This window comes from the organism of the source record quoted next, unplaced genomic scaffold (assembly GCF_019419815.1).
Source record: "Pyrus x bretschneideri cultivar Hongxiangsu unplaced genomic scaffold, Pyrus_bretschneideri_v1 Contig28, whole genome shotgun sequence".
Lineage (NCBI taxonomy): Eukaryota > Viridiplantae > Streptophyta > Magnoliopsida > Rosales > Rosaceae > Pyrus > Pyrus x bretschneideri.
In genome coordinates this window covers 2,173,180-2,196,598 of record NW_025999590.1, presented here as the reverse complement: position 1 = coordinate 2,196,598, position 23,419 = coordinate 2,173,180, and the positions used below count along the sequence as shown (strand labels likewise).

Below are 23,419 nucleotides of genomic sequence, written 5' to 3'. Positions count from 1 at the left end.
AGTGTCACGTAGTACTTGTTGACAAGATGGTAGTAGTAAAGTTGGTGTTTTTTGTGACTATGATAATAGCAGGGGTGGCGAGTGTGGTGGCAGGTGGTGTTCAGGTGGTGAATAAGCAGTGATGGCCCAGTGGTGATGAAGGTCATAAAGGTGGTGATTACAACCATGGTGATGCCAATACGGTGGTCATCGTAGGAGTGGCGATGATGCTCATGGCAATGAAGGTTGCGGCGATGATGGATGGAGGAGATGGTTATGGTAAGGTGGTGTTGCCGACATGTGGTAAAAGTAGTGATAATGATAGTCATTGCATTATAGTGGGTGGTGAAGTATATCCTAAAAAAATAGAGAAAAATGAATTATCAAAATATTTGGGGGAGAGGTTAAATTTTTCATGACAAAAAATTACCATAAAAGAGCAAAGTCCATTAAAATCCATAACTTTTACAAATCCTTTAAAATAAATGAAACTGAATACACCTAAACTTTGGCAAACTCACAAAAGTTATAATTAAATACCATAAGATTTTCATAGACTTTTTAAAAGTTATGAAGGCTTTATCCAATACATGGTGATTTTCATTGACTTCTTTAAAGTCTATTTATATATATTTTTTCCGTCAAACCTTAAAAGTATATATTGAATACCCTTGGATTTAAGAGTCAAGCAAAGTCCATCAACCTTCATATACAATACATCCCTTTATTATACAAAATTGTGAATTTATTTGAAACATATAAATTATTAAAAGATATTCTAATTTAATCGATATTTTACAGAGATAATTTTTATATTGTAATTAAATAAATAAAATGTTCTGCATACATGTATATGTGTGTGTGTGTGTGCGTGTGTGTGTGTGTGTATGAATATGATGAGAGTTAGTCACAAGGGCAATGGACAAGCCAGTGTACAAGTAGTAGTAGTGCACTAATTATCTCAATGCACTTGGAAATATTGCATACAACCAAAGTCAATGTCAAATTTTCAAAAGTACATTGATCACGTGTATGAATTTTTATTGGGATATCCTCACGCGTAGTTCCAACTTCCACATATATGGATGCCCTTTCTAAGTCATGGTTCGTCCACTTATCTCCACCAAGATTAAGATTTCTTACAATTGTTGGTTGAGTTGAGAACATGGTTCGTCCACTATCTACGCTGATGCCCTGTCTTCAATTGAAAAATATATTCATACATCTAGAAAGAAAAAAAATAGTTAGTTTGGATCGTTGAAGTTCGATGTATAATAATAGGTTCTACAACTAATCTTCTTTTCTACCAAACAGTGGGGAGCCTCAATCTAAGCTGATGCCCTGTCTTCAATTGAAAAATATATTCATACATCTAAAAAAAATCATTTGGATCATTCAAGTTCGATGTATAATAGGCTTTACAACTAGTCTTCTTTTCTACCAAAAATGGGGACCCTTTTGGATAAAGGCTGTTGAAACATGTATTATTACAGTACCACTTAAATTTCTCCATAAGTGAAAAATATCAATTATGTCGTCTACCATAACATATAAAAAGTTACACCACATGGCACGTATTTCAATTACACAAAATCATGCCTTGCTGCAAGCCCTAGAAAATATGGATCCAAAAACAATTTCGCCAAAAAAATCTTTTTAGCGTTTTAAAAGCAACTTGAAACGAGCTCTAAGTTAATTCATCGTTGTTTGTCTTCGTATGTACAATCCAATACCTCAAAGAAGGTGTTTTAGTATTACTGTTACCAATGTGGTTTACTTCAATTTTCGTCAAATTATTTTTCATCAATCTTTATAACCTGGCCTCTACGTGTAGGTCACGTTCTGTCGTAGTTTTCTTTTTATGTTTAAATTTCATTTTTCTTTGTTTAGATGAATAAAATAAATTTAAAATAAAAGTCAGAATTCATACATTAACATGCACCAATTTTCTTGTTTGGATTCATAAATACAAAAAAATTACCATAAAAGAGCAAAGTTTTAAGATCCCACATCAACCAACGAAGAGGGGGTGATGTGCCTTATATGTACATGCTCCCCTCCTATAGCACGAGGCATTTTGGGAACTCACTGGTTTCGGATTCCATTGGAACTCTGAAGTTAAACGAGTTCGGGCGAGAGCATTCCTAGGATGGGTAACTCACTGGGAAGTGCTTACAGAGAATTTTTATATTGTAATTTAATAAATAAAATGTTCTAATTATATATATATATATATATATATATATATATATATAATGAGAGTTAGTCACTAGGGCAATGGACAAGCCAAAGTCAATGTACTTGGAAATATTGCATACAACCAAAGTCAATGTCAAATTTCCAAAAGTCCATTGATCACATATGAATTTCATTGGGATATCCTCATGCGTAGTTCAAACTTCCACATATATGGTTGCCCTTTCTAAGTCATGAGTCGTCCACTTATCTCTACCATGATTAAGATTTCTTACAATTGTTTAATGCAACAAGAAAAGTCTGAACTTGGCACTTAATACTACAGTCTAGTGATATTCCTTTTCAATTGTAAGTGAAAGGTCTTAAGTTCGATTCTCGCGAAATGCGAATTTGAACCACATTATTGCTAGCCCATTGTGAGGTTAAGCCCATCCCCTTATAAATAATATCGCTTCTTCAAAAAAAAAAAAAAAATCCGAACTTAATCACGAAATATATTGCTCACTTTGGGACTACTTTAAGAAAGTGTCATCCACATCAACACTTAGAAGTATTTACGTTTTTGTATATGACCCAAAAATTTCTATGTTTAATGATTATTTTTCAGTATTTGATTGATATGTTGTTAATTTTGGATCGAAATGTTGTTAATGTGATCGATATTTCTTTTTAAAGAAGTATGGTGACATAAACCTTATTTTAATATAAAATATAAAGAATATAGGGCGAGACATAAATCTGATCCTTGTGAAGGCAACAACAAAAATACAAGAAAAATAGGAGGGAAGTCATAAACTTGATCCCTCTTGAAAACAAAAGAAGAAAAAAAAGAAAAAGAAAAGAGGGGTATGAGCTATTTATCTAAACAATTTCCAAAATTAATAGACGCTGACAAAGGTTTTGGATTTGAGGTGTAGTTTTTAAATCTCATTTTTGAATTTAAGTTGTAGTTTTTAAATAATAAATTATGTTTGGCTCTATGGCCCTTTGGCCTTTGGTTGGAGACGATTTTTTGTGACAGGGCTAAAACGAGCCTTATGGCCTTTTGGCCCTCAGTTGGAGATGAAGGCAAATATGACATTATATTGTTCATTAAAATATTAATATCTTAGAGGGCCAGAGTGCTAAAACGAGCCATTTGGTCAGCCCTCGATTGGAGATGGCCTGAGAGTCCTGGTTTTTTGTTGGTTGAGTTGACAACATGGCCCATGCCTATGATCCCGTGATCTCATCCGTTCATCGTATATCGTACGATCAGTTTTCGTTAGGTACTATTTATATTTAATTTTAAATTTTAAATTTTGAAATGATTCTGACTGTACGATTTACGATGAACGAGTAAGATCACGGGATCCCTAAGCCTATCTACCACTTTCTACGCCAATGCCCTGTTATTGAAACGACCTCATTGAAAAATATATTGATGCATCTAAAAATTATAAACGTTTTGGATCGTTAAAGTTCAATGTATAATGAGCTCCATAATTAGTCTTTTTTTTTTCTACCAAAAGGTGGGGACCCTTTTTGGATAAAGGCTCCATTGAAACATGTATTATTACATTTAGAGTAATGTTAGGGAGATTAAATTTGTAGACAAAATTTACAATTAAATGATATATCACCAACAGCAATGAGAACGTTTATCAACGCTTAAGTTATAATCTAATCATCAACTTCCATATTATTTAGGTTATAAAATTTTGTTTATAAATTTAGTTTCCTTAATATTACCCCCACATTTAATTTCACATTTATATTCATGTTGCGAGTATTTTGAGAAAGTTTTTGATGTATTTTGAACCCTATTATGTGTTGTTATAATATGTCACATCCCGGCCCGGGGGGGACCACTTCCCGGGCCCGTTCCACCACCGTAGCACAATATTGTCCACTTTGGGCCCCGACCACGCCTTCACGGTTTTGTTTCTGGGAACTCACACGAGAACTTCCCAATGGATCACCCATCCTGGGAGTGCTCTCGTGAGCTATTCGCTTAACTTCGGAGTTCCCATGGAACTCGAAGCCAGTGAGCTCCCAAAAGGCCTCGTGCTAGGTAGGGATGAGAATATACATATAAGGATCATTCATCTGGGCGATGTGGGATGTCACAATCCACCCCCCTTAGGAGCCCGACGTCCTCGTCGGCACACACGCGACCAGGGTTAGGCTCTGATACCAAATTGTCACACCCCGGCCCAGGGGGGACCACTTCCCGGCCCTGCTTCACCACCATAGCACGACATTGTTTGCTTTGGGCCCCGACCACGCCCTTATGGTTTTGTTTCTGAGAACTCACACGAGAACTTCTCAATGGGTCACCCATCCTAGGAGTGCTTTTCGTGCGCTACTCGCTTAACTTCGGAGTTCCCATGGAACCCGAAGCCAGTGAGCTCCCAAAAGGCCTCGTGCTAGGTAGGGATGAAAATATACATATAAGGATCATTCCCCTAGGCGATGTGGGATGTCACATAATATCACTTAAAGTTCTCTATAAGTGGAAAATATTAATTATGTTGTCCACCATAACACATGAAAAGTTACGCCACATGACAAATATTTCAATTACACAAAAACCATGCTTTATTGCAGCTCTGAAAAATCATGGATCCAAAAACAATTTCACCAAAAAAACTTTCTACCATTTTAAAAGCACTTTCAAATGAATTCTAAGTTAATTTGTTGATATTTCTTCATATGTACAATGAAATACCTCAAAGAAGATGATGTTTTGATCTTTTAGCATTACTGTTACCAACGTGGTTTACTTCAATTTTCGTCAACTATTTTTTATCAATTTTTATAACTTGGCCTCAACGTGTAGGTCAGGTGCTATCATAGTTTTCTTTTTATGTCCGAATTTTATTTTTCTTTGTTTGAACGAGGAAAATAAATTTAAAATTTAACAAAAGTTAGAATTTATATATTAACATGGATTTTTTTTTTTTGTTTGAATTCATAAATATAAAAATTTCAAATTTCAAAGTGAAAGGAAAATCTCAAAATTTGGGACTTCAAATTCTCAAGTTTAAATTCTATGTAATAGTTGTCATTTATGAACTTTCATAAGTATAAGTTTTAAAAACTAAAAATAAAAAAATAAAACTAAACTATTAGTGACCATCATTGTCAATCTCATTACCATTGCCGCCGCCACCACCACCATTAATTACAGCATCATCATAGCCACAATCTCCATTTGCCATCACCACCGTCGCTGACACCATCACTTGCCATCACCACCATTCCCGCCACTACTACCCACCATCACCACCACCGCCACCACTGATCATTGTCATCACCGTCGCCACCACCATCATGACCAATTATCATCACTGTCGTTACCGCCGTCACCACCCACCATCGTCATCACCATCACCGTCGATGCCGCCACCACAACCCACCACCTATGTTAGTACATTTCCTAACTCTCAAGTATACGCATTAAATTTTGTACTTGAATTCCCTTATCCATTTAGGTTAACCAAAAAATAAAATTCACAAATTCTAAAAAATAATTTTAAAATTCCTTGAACATTAATTTCTTCATCCAAACTTATTAGAATTGTGGTAATATCAACTAAGTGAACCCAAATTTTCATTGATGCATGTCCCCTACTTTTTCACACAAAAAATAATTATTATTGTCTGGCTTGATTTTGCATTATTCTGACTTATTGGATGAGACTGAATACAGAAGAATTATAGTATCGCAACGACATAAAGCACTTTTATTTCTTATTTTTATACAAGTTGCTAGTTGCATACTTGAATTCTTTTTTACCTATTATACACACACAAACCAATTGTCACTATATATAGTTTGTGCCAATTCACCTATGTGTAATTATGTATTACTGTTATATTTTTTGTTATAAAATTTGCCCTATGTTGCTGCCGCTGGTGGTGGCATAATCAAACTTGTTAGCCAGCCTAATTAAGCAACCAGCCACATAAGCCCTCAGGCTCAGGGGCATCCTGCAGGGGCAAATCCGATTTTTCGATCAAGATAACAGCCATTTTAATGAAAGACAATAACATAAACTCAAGATAACAGCCATTTTAATTTCCTCTCTTTACTCTGATCACTTGAAACAAAATGTATTGGTCTTCTACGTTATTTGACAGCACAAACATTATAAGGTTTTACAAATGTATGTTTAAAAAAAAAAAAAGAAAGAAAAAAAGGTTTTCATCCCTCATTTTCATATTGCATTTGTTGAAACTTTATTGTTTTTCTATTTTTGATCAAGGTCCTTTGACTTTGTCCACATCATCATTTTAGAATTTGAAAAATTACATGTTAACACTTTGCTAATTATTTATAATTTTTGGTTAAAGTATTAGCCCTTTTTTTGTTGTAATTAATATTAATGGAGAAAGATTATCTCTCCTCTCCTTTTTTTCCTTCCCTCCCCTCCTCTTCTATTTGAATGGTCACAGTTAAATCACGTCAACATTTTATATTAATTTTTTATAGAAAGAAACAAACAAAATAAAGAGTGTGAGAGGAGGGGATAGAAGGGGATGAAAAGATGAGCGGAGAGAATCCTAGTCCAATATTAATTGCTTTGTCCAGATTTTTAGTTGATAATTGAAATCTCATTCCTTCCTATATTTAAATAAAATAAACAGCCATTTAAACTCCTCCATTCTTTTTCATACCTCACTCACATCACATCCAAACTCAATCCATCATGCTTGTTCATTGTACATACGCCAAACCTACCCAGACTCTCTCCCTCTCTACGTAGCAGCAGCCGCCCTAGACCATTATATTTATGTGGTCAACTTCTTTTCTTCTTTTTATTTTTTATTTTCCTTTTATTGTTGAATATTAATCCTTTTTTTTTTTTTTTAAGAATATTGAATATTAATCTTGATTGTTCAATTTCAATATATGGTTGGCTATGCTTTTGTATTTCATGGGTACAGTTTAGTTCTACATGTTATTTCATTCTAATATATTTATTGGTACAATATATTTTGTGAGTACTTTCGTTATACATATATATATATATATATATATATTGATATGGGTACAATTTTTTTTTTGGAGAAAATTAGGTAAAATGGTTGTGGTTGCTGCATTTTTTTATGTACCATATGTATGCTTACTAAACAATGTGGTACATTCTTTTCCTTGAGTTGTTTACATGTACCCATGAGTTTTTTCTCTTATATTTATTTTTATTTGGGTACAATATAATTTTTTTTGTAAATTTAGAATATATACCCATTTGGTATTTGCGTGTTGTGGGTGTGACAGCCCATCCCGGATTATTCGTACCATAGGTGTGAAATGACGATTTTTCCCTTGGTGGGTATTTGCCATTTTGGTGTGTTGTTTAGTTGTTTTTGGTGGTTGACTCTACAGGACACACACACACCTATACCATACACTCCCGTGACGCCCTCTCTCTTCTTTCTCCCGGATTTTCTTCCATTTCCTTTGCAAGTGTACGGACGAACTTCAAAACCAACATTTCACGCACGGATCGACGTCTAGAAGGTAAGATTCGAACTCCTTGCAAGCTCCTGAGTTCATCCATACCATTTTTAGAACTTGAAACCCTCGAAAACCCTAGAACCCAAGAACCCAATTTTCATGCACTAATCATTGCGAAGGTTTCAGTGGATTTTAAGGTCTTAGGGAGCTTTAGAATACTCTCATAAAGCTCGGGGAACAAGTTTGAAGGATTTTGGACGTCGGGATAGCAAGTTCTAAGGTTGTCCAGATTTTGCGAGATTCATCTGGCCAGATTCCGTGAATTTCAGGGCTTGAAAGTGGCAAGGTTTTGCTCTACTTGTTGTAAGCTTCATTTTGGTACCAATTTCATGGAATTTGGTTGAGAAATGAAGAAGATATGAAGTTTTGAAAATTTTCCAGTTTCCGACGAGAATTCGAGTTGCAGACGGCGGCGGCCAGCGAGACTCACCGAAGAAGACAAGGAATATTCGGTCAATTTTGACGGAATATACTAACAGCGATACTAACGGCATTAGGTATATATAACGGTATATTCCATTTTTGGACGGAATATTCCCTAACGCCATTAGGGTTACCACACGTGTGCTAAGCACGTGCCTGCCCGTGGCCGGCGCGTCTGGCCGTGCCTTGGTCGGCGCGTGGGTGGTCGAAAAATTATTTCAAAAATATGGGGATGTTCGTGAGGTTAAGTAGATCACGTTGGTATATCCAAACACCCCATTTGAGCATTGTATGAGAAGTTATTACCTAGTTTTGGTTATGTGCTTTAAATTGACATTTTTATAGTTGTTTCGCATATAGGTGAAACCTATCCTGAAGACGAGCGCAGTCGCTCGAGACAAGGGGGTTACGACCCTTCCACATATCAGTGAGTGGGCTTTTGGTTTTCCGTATATACCTATATACTTGTGGTTTTTCCCAAAAAATGAAATAGAGTGTTTATATGTTTTAAATGTCATGCATAGCGTTTGCCTATTTATTTATGCATTAGTAGTTGCATATATGTATGTTTGGTGCCGTGGACGCACAGGTAAGTGCCAGGTAAGTTTATGGTTTATGATTGTGAATTAGTGGTTATGTGAGATGCATAGAGAGCTCATAACCTGCACTCCCGGTGCTAGTGCTCCCGCCCAGAGTAGGGCACAGTCCTTCACGTGATGTTCACCTCCCGCACCACACGCTCATCTTGAATCCAAGTTAGGTGCACAGTACTGTCGTACAGACCACTATAGGTGGTTCCGACTCGTAGGTGACCCGCGATTATTCACCCAGTCTTCACGTGATCATAGCACTTGAGCGTATTTATTTACACCCAATCTTGTCGTACAAACTACTTTAGGTGGTTCCGACTCGTGTGCAGGTATAGTTAGTGAGTTGGGGATTTGAGCTCTAGATTCAGCTGTACAAGTCACGTTAGGTGACTCCAGTTGACATGTTACTTGCATTGATTGACATTACCTGGGTTACTTACATTTTATGTGGAGGCATTCGACATGGCATATTTCTAAACATGTTTTCGATATATGTGTATATTCTATTTTGATAATGAAATGATTTTGAAAAACTTTGTTTTTGCCCACTTACACTTTCTATTTTGCGCCCCTCCAGGTTCTAGTTTTGTTTGCTCTTTTGGTGGCTTACGAGGAATCCACGGCATATCTGACAGATTATCACCAGTGTAGGACCATCTCTGGGTGTGTTTAGTTAGTGTTTGTTCCTTTAGACTGCAATAGGCTTTCTGTGCTCTGAATATTGTTTATCACACTTAGTCTCGCATTAATGTGTTACCTTAACTAGATTTTTAGTAGTTTGGTTTTTATTTATTCGTACTTTTATTATTATCTTTTGCTTCCGCACTGTGCACATGGCTACGTCACCCTCACATGACGACCAGCACGGCTTGATTTCGATCGGAGTGTTTCAGTGGGTACGTACATTTTTTTTATGTTGGTTGGTACATTTTTTGTCAAGTTCAAGGGTACATTGTTTTTTATATTTAATGGGGTACATTATTTCTCTTAATACTACTAGATTTGATCTTTGATTTAACTCCTTTAAATCCGTGAGATATGAATTACATCAATTATTTGGCAAGTGGCCATCTACTAGAATAGTAGAGAGAAGTATTGTACTTACACTAGGGCGTGGGTTTGAACTCCGTCGACTCCCTAGTCTAACATTTAATCTAACAAATCTATCTTTTGACAAAAAAAATAATCAAATTTGGTATCAAATTCACTGTCTACGAGATTCGAACATAATACCTCTCACTTATAAGTGAAGATGAATACCACTAGACCCTGAGCGACAATTATTTGATTTAAATCCCTTAAATGTTGCTAATTAAAGCCATTTTCAAATAATAATAAAAAATAGCAGGACAAAGTGTTTTAAAGTTTGACTCAATCTCCATTTTTAGTTTTAAATACAATAAAATGATATGAAAATATAATAAATACTAAAATGCTGAGGTGTACAAAGTCAAAGAACTATGATTGAAAATTGAAAAACTACAAGGTTATCTAACAATTGAGATGACCAAGGGTCGCAACTAAAATGACCCTAAAACTATAAGATTTCAATCTAACAATTGAGATGACCAAGGACCGCAACTAATATGACCCTAAAAACAAGTTTAGACATTCAACAACGCTTCCAAAGTAGTACCATTTGGCCAAAATTGCCTTTCAATTTTTCTCCTCCAACCAACAAAACCATCACCAGATTGCAAGTGTTTTCATTCCTTCAGGCATTAGTCGTCGGACAAGAGGCTCGAATTTCGCCTTCATCACCTGTCTTCACGCCGATGCTAGCAAGTTTCAAGAATGACTCAGTCCAGCTCTTGAAAAAACTAACTTGGTCCTGTGCAAATATCTCCACTTGTTTTCTTGTTCTGCCATCGGTTAGCAAGACGGAATCCGATTGAAACAGCCCTCTGTGTGCCAAGAGATTTTGGTAGTACTGATTATCGAACACAAAGGATGTTTTAGGATCATTTTTTACCGTTGTAGACGGATTTGCTCCTGCAGGGCACTGCTCCATGAGCTCCTCTGCATAAACATTGTCTAAGGATGTGTCAATGAGTGTGAATTTTCCTTTGGGGTCCTGCTTGAACCGATCTCTGAATGCACTGCAGTGAGCTGATCCGATAGTGTGAGCTCCTGAAATGTCGAAGCGATCAGTAGTTGCTACAAAGGCTGAGTGGTTACAGCTAACAGTCGATATACATTGCAATTAAATGGCCGCATGTCCACTCAAGACACACACAAGGGGACTCGCATTCAAGTTCATCAAAATAGTCCCACATAGAACCCGAATGCAAGGGTCTCATTTGTGCGTGTCTTGGGCGGACGAGTGACCCGGCTACATAAATAAGGTACCTGATAGGGTGGCTAGGTCAACCAAAGACAACCCTTTGGAAGAGAAGAGCTTAATCATCTCATCCATTGTAAAACTTGTATCTACAATATTAGGCCTGACATTTGAAGCTGCAGAAGCTTTCCCGTCTCTCCTACCTGTTGGAATCTGAACCACAGGTCCCCCAGCCTGTTTCGTACTCACCACAATAAATACACCCAACCAAAATATACACACAGAAAAAAAATAATGAATAATTATAAAAAAAAAAACAGTTGAGGGAGATGGAGATCTGACAAATTCAACAGCATCTCTAGCAGCCAGAGCAACAATGTCAGCGCAAGAAACAGTTCCGGGACAGAAGATTTCAAGCAGTCTCTTCGCCGAATCGATCACTGCAAACCCTCCCAGAGATGTGTTTGCCGGATCACTTCTCTCAGTCCCAGTTCCTTGTAGAAGCACAGATGCATCACAACCCTGTGTAATTCATTTGGTTAGTATCAAGTCGATACTGTCAAATTAAAGGCCAAAAATCACTGAGTGTCGCGTGACCGGGGTTTTGGAGCGTGACAGGAAGAGTACTTAGGTTGTGTAAGTTGGTTTTTTAGGACTAATAGTTCTAAAAGGACGGGGTTTTGGGGCGTGACAGAAAGAATGCGTAGGTTTGAAGGACTTCCAGTTCCAAAAAGGCCGAGATTTTGGGGCGCGACAGCAAAGAGTGCTTAGCTATATAAGTTAGTTTTAGGACTTGGAGCAGTAAAAGGGTGCAATGCATCTAAGAGAGCAAGAGAAATATACTAAAGCAGGTTTTGTTTACTTTACCTCCACAAAGCAATCATGGAAGAGCAGACGGAGGAGCTTCCCGGGGACGGTAGGGTCCAAGTTGGAGGCCGAACTCACTGTGTTTCGGACAATAAACTCGGCAGAAGGGCATGAAGCTGCGTAGAAATTCAGTGCCAGGTCTGCAGTGGAAGCAGAAGCAGCAAGAAATAACCAAATTAAGAAAACACAACAATGTGTGCAAGAGAAGGCTGCCGATGTCTTCTCCATTAGGGATATTTTCATGTACCCTACACATAGAAATGCTCAAGACATTGCCTTCTTGTACAATGTATAACATTCAAAGTTCCCAACTTTTGAGAGAGAGAGAGAGAGGGAGAGAGAGAGAAATAGTTGGCCATGTGTAAACAAACGGAGCCACGGAGGTGTATTTAAAGCTGCATTCAAGTTGATTTGGTGATGGCAGGAGGTAGATGGGATCACATTACTCATCATAACAAGAAAAAAGAAAAGGGTGGAATAGGGTTTTGATTAGTTCCTCAATCAAACATTCTGGATAATCTCGAGGAACAATGACAGTTCAAACTAGTATGGCAATGAGTCTGATGGATTAAATGGAGGATTATGCAAGACCTCGTTGAGTAGGGCCGGCCCTAATGCAGTGCGAGTGGAGCGACCGCATACATAGTATGCCATATGTAATAAGTTTCCTATCTTGAGGTAGATGCAAGTGGAGCAACCGCACAGGGCCTCACATCTAAGGGGCACTCAAGAAAGTATTATATGACTTGTAGCCTTATAGCTACCACACTGGATCACCAACTTGGACAGCCATGTGTTACCTTGGCATCTATCTAACCCATTCCCTCCTCTCTATGTTAATCACAGGATGTGTGAGATAGACACATGGTGATAAATCACCCATCACGCTCAAGATTTTTCCCATAGGGGAATATCAAAGTGCGCCAAAAAGAAATGAACCCGAAAAGCTAATTAAGAAGAACAATGCCACAAACATTTTAAAATAAACAAAATCTTGTCTAATAAGTCGGTCTATCCACTTTCAGATCGAAAATAAAAGTCAGTACATACATCTCTTGTTCTCATGGGTCAATATGGCATATGATTTGCTCCCTCTTACAAAAATTAGACACTGCATAAATTATATTTACAACTAACAGGCCTTAAAAAAGGAACAAGAAAAGAGACCAGACCTACTTCCATCCAAGTATATAGATGAAATTCGATTAAACAAACTTCGACTGAGAGAGCCTAACGGCATTGATCTTTTGAAACGGACAAATGATGGATGCCTGAAGAGGTATACAACTATAGGAGTTTTCACGAATTTTCATTTTCGCTATCCACAGCATCTTCGTCCAACTCATCCACATCATCAATGGGAATGTCTTCACTATTCTCTTCAACAGAACCTGCAGAAAACTTTGCAGTTAGTTTTAGTGAAGCTTGAAAGAGGAAAAGGTTCGTAATGACAAATTGTGAGGAGGGACACATAAATAGTTTGTTAAAAACCCTCTGCAAAGTTTACCAAGCAATTGACATAATAAACTCTCACTTTATGAGCAGATTTTTACCTCTATGAGAACTCGGGAGTACTTCCGATGGTTGTACCAAGTAATTGACATAATAAACTCTCACTTTATGAGCAGATTTTTACCTCTATGAGAACTTGGGATTACATCCGATGGTTGTGATGTGTTATCAAGAAGGTAAGGAAGTTCCAGAAACTGCAACAGAGATTCTGTCTGAGGATTCTGAACGTGTGCTGCCAAAAAGAAAATTTGTGGTATTTACTTAAAATGTTCTTGTTTAACAGCATTCAGAATGACATGATGATCCTTACCACGAAAAGAACCATAAGAAACAGATTGAGAGGGATTGTAAGGTGGAACTGTCTGGGTGAATTCAAACGGTCTGGCCCCTCTTGCTTGCAACTTGCTCCTGACCCATTGATGACCACCATGTTTGTCAAGACGTACATGCCTACAATATGACACGCACACACTTAGTAGATACTTTACAAGAGAAAAAACATTAAAAGGGTAAAGACCACAGAGGGAATATAAAGTTTAACGGTCTAATCATTGGCAGCATGCTCAATACATTTCGACAAAATGTACACACCAAAGAGTTGCACTTCTGGTTGTGAGAGGGAAAATAGAGTTAAATCACCGTGTTATTTCTAGCCATTCTTCATCGTACTGAATCTCATAAGGGCCTGGCTCCGATTCAATTTCAATAACCTAAAATGCCAGAAAGTGTCACACATAGAACCCATTAGCTACCAGCAATGACTGCGGGGAACATCCTATACACCACTTCAGCATTTCATCAAATACCTGAAGAAATTTGCGTCCTGGTAGGCACTTATCAAGGGCAAGAAAGTTTGTCACTGAACCATCTTCCCCATGTTGAAGACGAGCAGCAAATTTGCAGTGTAAATGAGCTGAAAACCAATAAGGTGGTTTCAGTTTTTCTAGCAATTGAGCAGCTGGTTTACTTCCAAGACTTCTTCCTTGAACTTAATGACATTTTAAACGAGATACGTGATTCGAAAACATACCAATCAGAGCTTACTAACTCATTTTTCCGTTCTTGCAATTACCTCCTGCTTAAATTCCGGTTTTTCCCGAACAAGTTCCTTCCAGTCCCCACAATCAGTGATGCCAACCGGCCAATCATGTGAGAGAAAAATATCGATTGGTTCCTCAACTTGAATCAGTTTGTGGAAATCATACTCACGAACATGATACACTGACCTGATAGTATGACCATTATAAGGAGGCCTCTCAAAGTGTCCTGCTCAAGAGGAAAAAAAATGAACTGCCTTCAGACAGTTAACACCATATATCAGAATTGCACATACCACCATCGCTATATTTACGATAATAGTAGAACATAAACAGCTATTGTTTTACCAACAAAAGATAAGCAATGAAGTAAACACCTGTAATGGTACAAAACGAAAGCAAACTAACCTTAAAGAAAATCGGGCTGTTTGTAAATTCCGGAGAGTCCACCAATTCGAAGGTTTCCAAACTTGACTACACCAGCAAACACCAAGAAGTATATATTAGGTGCTGCCCATCCTCCATAGTACCTATACAAACAGAAAAAACAAGTAAAAACCCGCAACAATCATTCATCCAAAGCGAAAAAAACGTCATGAAAAACAATTGGAAGAGAATGCCATAGATTGTAGTTAAAGAAGGGACTTACAGTTCCCACGAGTAATTAGAAGCCTCGTGATTGCCGCCAATGAATATGGGGTACGGAGCCACCGCCTCGCCGGAATAGTATTTCCAGAATGTGTTCATGCTCCGGAATTTACGAGGCACGTTTAAGCTATCCAAGTCCCTCTCATTCCTCACAGCCTAATTTCACAAACACAATAGTTTTCCCTCATGATTAATCAAATTCTCTAATTTCATAAACAACTAGATCACCCCCAACAAAAAGATTGAAACTTTAGGGCAAATTAGCAAGAACAAAACTGCAAGTGCCGAAATTTGGAAAATTGAACAATTAATATTCAACGAAAAATCGGTACTTTCGGAGACAATTGAGTACAGAAAAATAAAAAGCTCAAAAATTTAGGGCAAGTAAGCAAGAATAAAGGGGCGATATGGGGAATTCAGGAAAGTAGGCGGCGGTACCTGAAAGTCGCCGCAGCAGAGGAGGAGGTCGATGGTGGTGTTGTGGAGCTTTTCGTAGCGTTGGAGGGTTCGGTAGACGTTGTCGAGATCGCCATGCATACAACCTTCTACAACAATCTTCATTCCAATTCCGAAGATGCTGGAATGGGAGTCGGGAACAGGAATGGAGGGAAACTCGAACACCACAGTGGCGGTTTAAAGCAGAAGATCGTATTGTTTCGCCGATTTCTTTTATTTTTGTCTTTCCCGGCTCAAAAAATTCAATTAAAAGTTGCTCTTAAAATTTTGAGGGTGTGTATATTTTGTTTAATTAAGTTCTAATTAGATTAGAAACAGGATTATGAAATCTTAGGAAATCCTTATAGAATTCTATCGTATTTTATTTTTTACATAAGTATCATGTTTAAGTTGTAATACTTATCGGGTAAGAATTTTACGTTTTCTACTACTATAAATATATTGAGATAATACACACCTCATAATTAAATCAGACTCTCTTGCCGCACCCCTCTATTTCTCTCACTATATTCACCTATATTCGTCAGTTAAACATGCTCTACAACATTTAAATATTTATTAAATTGATAACATGATGAACATGAAATCCGTAATTATGATTATATGTAAGCCATATTTGCACCACATCGACTAAATACCTTATCAATTTATGGATATTTAGATGTTCAAATATCTAAAAGGCGTAAATTAATACAATTTCAAAATCAAACCCTACACCTCTTCAACCATCCACATTAGTACTAACAAATAATAAGAGTCACCATAATATTTCAGGTGTAGATAAGTTTCTCTCTAGAGTCGTAGTTGCATCTCTGCTCAATCATGACGATGATTTGAAGGAAGATGAACAAGAGGATCACAAGGTTTTGGTGACTCCTTCCAAAGAAGAAGAGCATGGAGAAGAAAGCGTCGCGACCGGATACAATTGGACGGAAGAATGGTACCCTCTTTACCTCACCCAGGACCTGCCTGAAGATGCACCTTTAGGCCTCACCGTCTTCAATAAGCAGCTCGTCTTGTATCGTGATGGCTCGGGTGAGCTTCGCTGTTACGAAGATCGTTGCCCACATAGGTAACAATTAATCTTATCCATCTCATGATTCATCACCTTTTTTTAATTCACGAAATCTAAAGTAGTTATGTATGTAGTATATAGCTTAATTTGTTTTGTATCCTCTGTTTTTCCCCTGCTTTGGTCCTCTGTTCTTCCCCTGTTTTTGTTTACTCTGCTTTGTTGCCTCTTGAATTCAAACTTCATTACTAACAAAAAATGAAGTTCTTGGTTTATTTCTTAGGCTGGCAAAACTATCCAAGGGCCATTTGATCAACGGAAGGCTAGAGTGTCTGTACCATGGCTGGCAATTCGAACGCCAAGGAAAATGTGTAAAGATTCCACAGGTATGTTTGAGTTATTAGTATTCTAGTTAATCAAAAACCTTTCTGTTTCATATTATATGAGTCCCCCTCTTAATTAATTTCATGATCTACATTAATTATAGAACTTAATTGAACTCTGTTTTCACTAAACAGCTTCCATCTGATGCTAAAATTCCGAGAGCAGCTTGTGTTAAATCATATGAAGTGAGGGATTCTCAAGGCGTCATTTGGGTGTGTGGATGTCTCACAAGACGCCACCAAACACTAAAAAACTACCTTGGTTCGAAAACTTTGATAAACCCGGCTTTGATTATTCTTCGACAATTCACGAGCTCCCCTACGATCACTCCATTCTTCTGGAGAACCTCATGGATGCAGCCCACATTCCAATCTCACACGACAGGACAGGTTTCTCAGTGAAAAGAGAAAACGCGCAGCCACTGAGATTTGAGGTGATTGAAAGGAGTGACAGAGGTTTTGCAGGGTATTATGGTGAGGCAAAGGACCAGCACTTGCCTTTTTTCTTAAGGTTTGAGGCACCCGGCGTTATCGAAAACACGAGGGAAATTGTAGACAAGAACGGTGAGAAGCACTACTCTGTCGGGCTCTTCCTCTGTAGGCCAACAGGGCAGGGAAAATCTGTGGCTATTATGAGGTTCGGAACCACGAAACTCTCCCCGTTGGCAAAACTGTTTCCGACTTGGTACTTCCACCATATTTCTTGTAGAGCTTTCGAGCAAGACATGGGCTTTCGCTCGTCTCAGAACGAAATACTTTCGAGAGAAAAACGTCCCACGAAAGAGTTGTACCTTAATTTAAAATCATCTGATGTTTGGGTGGTAGAGTACAGAAAATGGGTTGACAAAGTTAGCAGTGGCATGCCTTACCATGTAGGTCACAGCAAAATAGGAAGAAAAAGCTCCTCCTAGTGGATCCCACCACCAATACCAGCAAGAAAGGAGAGCGAAGCAGAAAAATAAAAAAGGAAATGGCCCATACAGGTCTCGAACCTGTGACCTTCGCGTTATTAGCACGACGCTCTAACCAGCTGAGCTAATAGGCCATTTGGCAATACTGTCAACTTCTATATAATTCATGTATATTGGTCCGCCCATGGTGAAATTCAAATACTGCAGCCCAACAAAGTTTAAAGTGTTGAAAATACTAGTGGGTAATGAATGCCCACAGTATTGAATACCTGCCACAACATTGAAAACGTTGCCAAAGGGTTGAAAACCTTGGCAAAATATTGATATGTGGAGATCATTTGTCAAAGATGTGTGCTTGGAGTTGCTCTATAAATAGAGCACTCCGTATGCTTCGAAGAGAGAGCAGAAAAAAGAAAGAGAGGAAGAGAAGAGGAGAGAATACATAGAGTTATCTTTGTACTCCTATTTATAATAAAAGCATCATTGCTACCCGAGGACGTACTCCAGTCACACTGACTGTAGAGGAACCTCGTAAATTTTGTGTCTTTTTATTTATTCCACTGTACACACATAGTCGATTTTACAACACGTTATCAGCACGAAAAGTTCTTATGTCAGTGGAAAGCACAACGCCATAAATCCGATGAAGCACTATCCACCTCTCACCTCCGTCATCTAAAATCTCACAGAACAAAAGGTATGTCCATTTTTCGTCTCTCCCACTGCGCCAGAAGCGCCCCACCGAATTCCGGTGAGAATTGAAATTTACGACCTGAAGTCGTCACGAGATGAGAAAACTCGTACTTGACAACTGGTTTCCAGAGATCCAGAAGAATCTCATCAGACTTGGAAACCCAGATCACATTGTTTTCAACGAATCTTGAGAACTCCCATGAATACTTGGTTGTTTGAGATGGTGATGGCAAGAATGAATCCACACAAGCCTCCCTCTCTTGTGCCTCTGTCAACCCCACTGTCATCTATGTCTCTGTAAGGAAGTTCTTGCTTAACGATGACATGTTCCCTGGGTCATGCAAGAACAACGCCAGTCTCTTGTAGCCTTTTGGATTGAATTGAATTTGGGCAACTTCCATAACTACCCAGCTGGCCCTGCGTTTTGAGACTGGTAGAGACAGAGAAAGAAGAAAAAAAAAGGGATGTTGACTGCAACATAAGAAAAATATATATATATAAAATGATTTGAATAGTGCATGACACAATTTAGTCAAAATCATTTAAATGGTTTCTGTTGGTGCATGGCACCATGTTGCAGAAATCAAAAAAGTAACAATAGTAAACTTTGAATAAGTACTGACAAAAGAAAGAAAAATAATAAATAAAAGGAGATATGATACTTCTTGTTATTTATGTGAATTTGTGTTGGTTTAAAACCCTTTCACAAGTTCTATTTACTTTAAAGTAATTTATTTATCATGGACGGTTTTACCGCCTACTGCTTTAAGTTTTGATTTATGTGAATGGTGCTGAATTAAAGCCCTTGTCACAAGCTTTATTTACTTAAATGCAATTTATTCATTATGGCTGAAATTACCGCCTATTGCTTTAATTTATTTATTGTACTTCTTTTGTTACGATGAGTACATACTGGACCCGAAGTTCCTTGATCAGATCAGAACCTGCAGTTTCTTGATCCTCATCAAATAAAAATGATTGGACCTGAAGTTTCATCAAACAAAAAGATCAGATATAAAGTCCCTTGATCCTCAAGATTAGGACATAAAGTTCCTTGATAAGTATCTTAAGTTTGAAGTGCCGCAGTGCCTCAACTTAATTGCAATAAAAAAAGCCATAAGAGTCTCGGTCTGTAAGACTATTAAATAAGGACCAGAAGTTCCTTATGTCCATACTCAAAAATGGTTTAGCAGAAGTATTTATTAAGCGGATGAAATTAATTACCCGCGTTCTGCTGATGAAAATAAAATTGCCAGTTTTTACATGGGTACATGTCATTTTACATGATGCATTATTGATTTGGTTGAGACCTGTTGACAACCATCAATACTTCTCAGTAGAACTCGTGTTTGGGAACCAGCCAAACATTATATATTTACGAGTTTTTGGTTGTGTTATCTATGTGCCTATTGCACTGCCACAACATACTGAAATGAAGCATCATTGCGGATTAGGCATTGATGTTAAACATCATCTATCATTCAATATTTAAAACCCTTGACTGGGGATACATTTACCGCGTGGTTTGCGGACTGTCATTTTGATAAGACAGTTTTCCTGCCGTTAGGGGGAGAAAATAACTTTGTTTCAGAAGAACGATGAGCAAATATCATTCCAGAAGAATGATGAGAAAAAACCGTTCCAGAAGAACGAAGAGAATTTGTCGTATTTTGATTCATGAAGCAATCAATATACAAAACAAAGTGAGAATAATTGAATGATGCAACGATATGCAAATCAAATGCCAAATGCATTTAATGATGCAACGAAAATGATAAAATCACATATACTTGCTGCAAGTGTGCCTACAAGAATTAATGTCCCTATTGAACAAAATAATATGGCAGCAAATGATTTATCTGTTGCACGCCTGAAGCGTGGCAGATCCTCAGACTCAAAAGGTTCAGTCCTTCGAAAGAAGAAGAATATGGCACTACTGAACTATTGCATAACTGTCACATGCCAAATGCATAACAGTTGCCGCAAGGATACTTGTCCCGAAAAGGTTAATCCGCGGATATGGGAATATTGATGTCTCATGCATGAAGCATGATAAACGTATAAGTTCCAATGACTTAACTCCCGAAGTGGAGATTAAAAATCCAAGCTCTATAACGCTCAAGAGGAGGTTATGATCTGTATTCTCTAAATTATAACTATCCTGGAAGAGATAGTGTAATGCCCTTGAAGAGGCAATGGATATCCCAAAAGAAATGAAAAGCTTTTATGCATGCGCATGCATATGAGAATATGGGATCACATATTGATGATAACCAATGGTAATTTTGGTTCTTACAAGTAGCTACTAAATTCATCAATGAGCTGTGGTGATATTGAGTCCCGTTCTTTTTCCATCAACAAAATTATGGGCTAAAAATGGATAAAGGCAAATCCATTACAATTTTGTAAGAACGTGGAAAAATAGACCTATATACTTGGATACAATACAAATAGCCAAAGGATGTTACATATGGGCATTTGTAATACTGTGAAATACATTCACATGATATGACACAAGGTTGTAAAGGAGTTCATATGAATGGAGAATTATATACAAAGGGTTATGAGTCGCCCACATAATATCTCCATGAGTAAATCCCTCAAATATACATGGAAGCGAATTGCTCTGTATAAATTCTAAAGGAAAATGTGTCATGAAATGTAGAAAATCCCTGAAGGATTCAAATTGCTTGAAGAAAACCCCATAAGGGTAAAGCATAAAATATGTACTCAATACCAATGGATGGTATAAATTGCCTTAGTGAGTATTTTCATTATGGTATTGTTGCAACATACTAAAATCTCTTGCAAGAGTTGATGATATTAAATTGGGACTCCTGAAGAGTCAAGAAAGATTATAAAGTGTTGAGAGAAATATTGTCTCGAACTGCAGAATCGAACAATATGCCAACACGAATCTTATCCATGATATTTATGACATTAAAGAATCGTATGGATTGAAGATTATGAGTTGAATACTCAAATGATTTAGACACTAAGAATGATCATTTATCTTCGCGAGGGTAAAGATAAATTGATATTTGGTCCAGAAGTACCACATCTTAGTGAAATATATGCTTTATTGTATTTAACACAATACACTGAATGAAATAAAGCTTATATATTAATATCTCCGAGAAATTACATACACATGAGTTAAAACAAACAAACAGAAGGGAACCTTCACAAAGGTTACTCATGTGAAGCCTCAGTACTCGGAAGTACCCTAGAAGGGGAAAACACCAGAAGTTGATTATTTGGAGTCTCAATACTTGGTGGAACTCCAGACAGCTAAGACAATGGATGTCTTTGGAATAAAGACTCGAACCCCCGATTGTCATTTTGAGTCCGACCTTCGGATTCCAGTAGCTGGTCGAGCTTTCTTTTCATGCTCGTAGAGTAATTATTTGCAAGCATGTGTAACACTCTATTCTCATGCTTGAGCCCTCTAATCTCTTGTTTAAGACTTGCCACCTCAGCCATTAATGATTCAACTTGGTGAGTTCGAGCAAGTAGGCGCTGTCCCATATTGGATACAGAACCCGCACATTGAACACTGAGAGCCAATGAGTCTTGAACGGCCGCCTCATCAGACCGGTTTGAAAGGATTCTGTTGTCCTTTGGAGTGAGAAGATTTCTGGCTACCACTGTAGCAGTTATGTTATTCTTCATCACAGAGTCCCCAACCGTAAGAGGACCATTAGAAGTTGAGAAGGACGGGCGCCATATGTTATCCTGATGCTGCTCGTCTGTATCAATCCTGAGACTCAAATCTAAACAAATGTTAGATGGGCAAGCCATTTTCAGAAATGATGAAGGAAGTCAAATAAAATCTCAGAAGTGCAAGAAAGGGAAATTTCTGCAGGCAACAATTTTTTTGAGTGTTTCTCAACAAAATTGATCTCTCTATAATAGGAGGGGCAACAGGACCACTTATTCAAAAAATTGAAGAGACACCGATTTTCGAATCTCAAAAGCTGGATTTCCCTGTATGACGTCTGTCAACATTTCTCAGACGCAATCTCAGCTCTTGGATATCACGTGCAACTTTGTCAAAGATTTCTGATAAAGTTGAAAACGCGTGAATCTTACTGTTCTAATTACACCACAGTTGCTGACAAGAGTAAAGGCACAGCTTTACTACCTGCTATTGGAAAATCAATATATATGTCAACCTTTGTCCTCCACGGCAAGGCAGAACTGAAAAATATCTAACTCTTCCTCATCTCCGAGAATGCATCTTTCACAAAGTATGTCGAAATACTCAGTTTCCCCCCTCTCTGAGAATACCTCTACAAACAAGTCACACCAGAGTAAGAGTATCTCATATCATCAGGGACGAGAGCAAGAGTATCTCATATCATGCAATCTCCCTGTCCTTTCCTTTGTCCTTGTTCTTACCTGCCAAGACAAGGATAAAGAAAGCAATATGTCGGAACCTCCACTCAAACTTGCGTTGCCACCAAGAAGTGATGGTCCATTCAAATACAAGGTTTGCATTCCACTCCTGTATCAGATGACAAATACTACAAGAGAAGATGCCAAACCTGCATAAGGAAAATATCACTTCTGCAAGGAGAGCAAGTAAGGCAAGTGAAAATGATATATTGAAGCATGTGGAGACAACCACAACAAACACATGTCAGTTCATCCTCGACAAAGCCTAAGATCACTTGTCACATGAAGCTCCTCATGATCCAATTTCATTCAAGATCAAGCCTGGACGACCTTTGAAGAAATCACAAGTCCGATTCAAGATCAAGTGTCCACCACCCTTGAATCAAATTCAGCTCCAGATAAAATAGGTAAATTCAGATCTTTGGAGGAAGTCTAGCAGAAAGGCCCTCCAACCCAGTTCAAGAACAAGTCTGTGGAAAGTTAACAACAAGTGAAACACCTCTTTCGGCAACTATCACCGCTAAAAG

The 23,419-nt window shown here is 37.8% G+C and overlaps 1 non-coding gene and 2 pseudogenes across 1 annotated transcript; 1 reads left to right on the top strand and 2 right to left on the bottom strand.

The window, feature by feature from the left end:
- Window positions 1–10,099: 10,099 nt before the first annotated feature.
- Window positions 10,100–15,755, bottom strand: LOC103949694 (annotated as a pseudogene).
- On the top strand, window positions 15,622–17,801 carry LOC108867433 (annotated as a pseudogene).
- Window positions 17,802–17,861: 60 nt separating this feature from the next.
- Window positions 17,862–17,935, bottom strand: TRNAI-AAU. Its single transcript has one exon. It is a non-coding gene; the product is annotated as a tRNA-Ile (tRNA).
- Window positions 17,936–23,419: the final 5,484 nt, after the last annotated feature.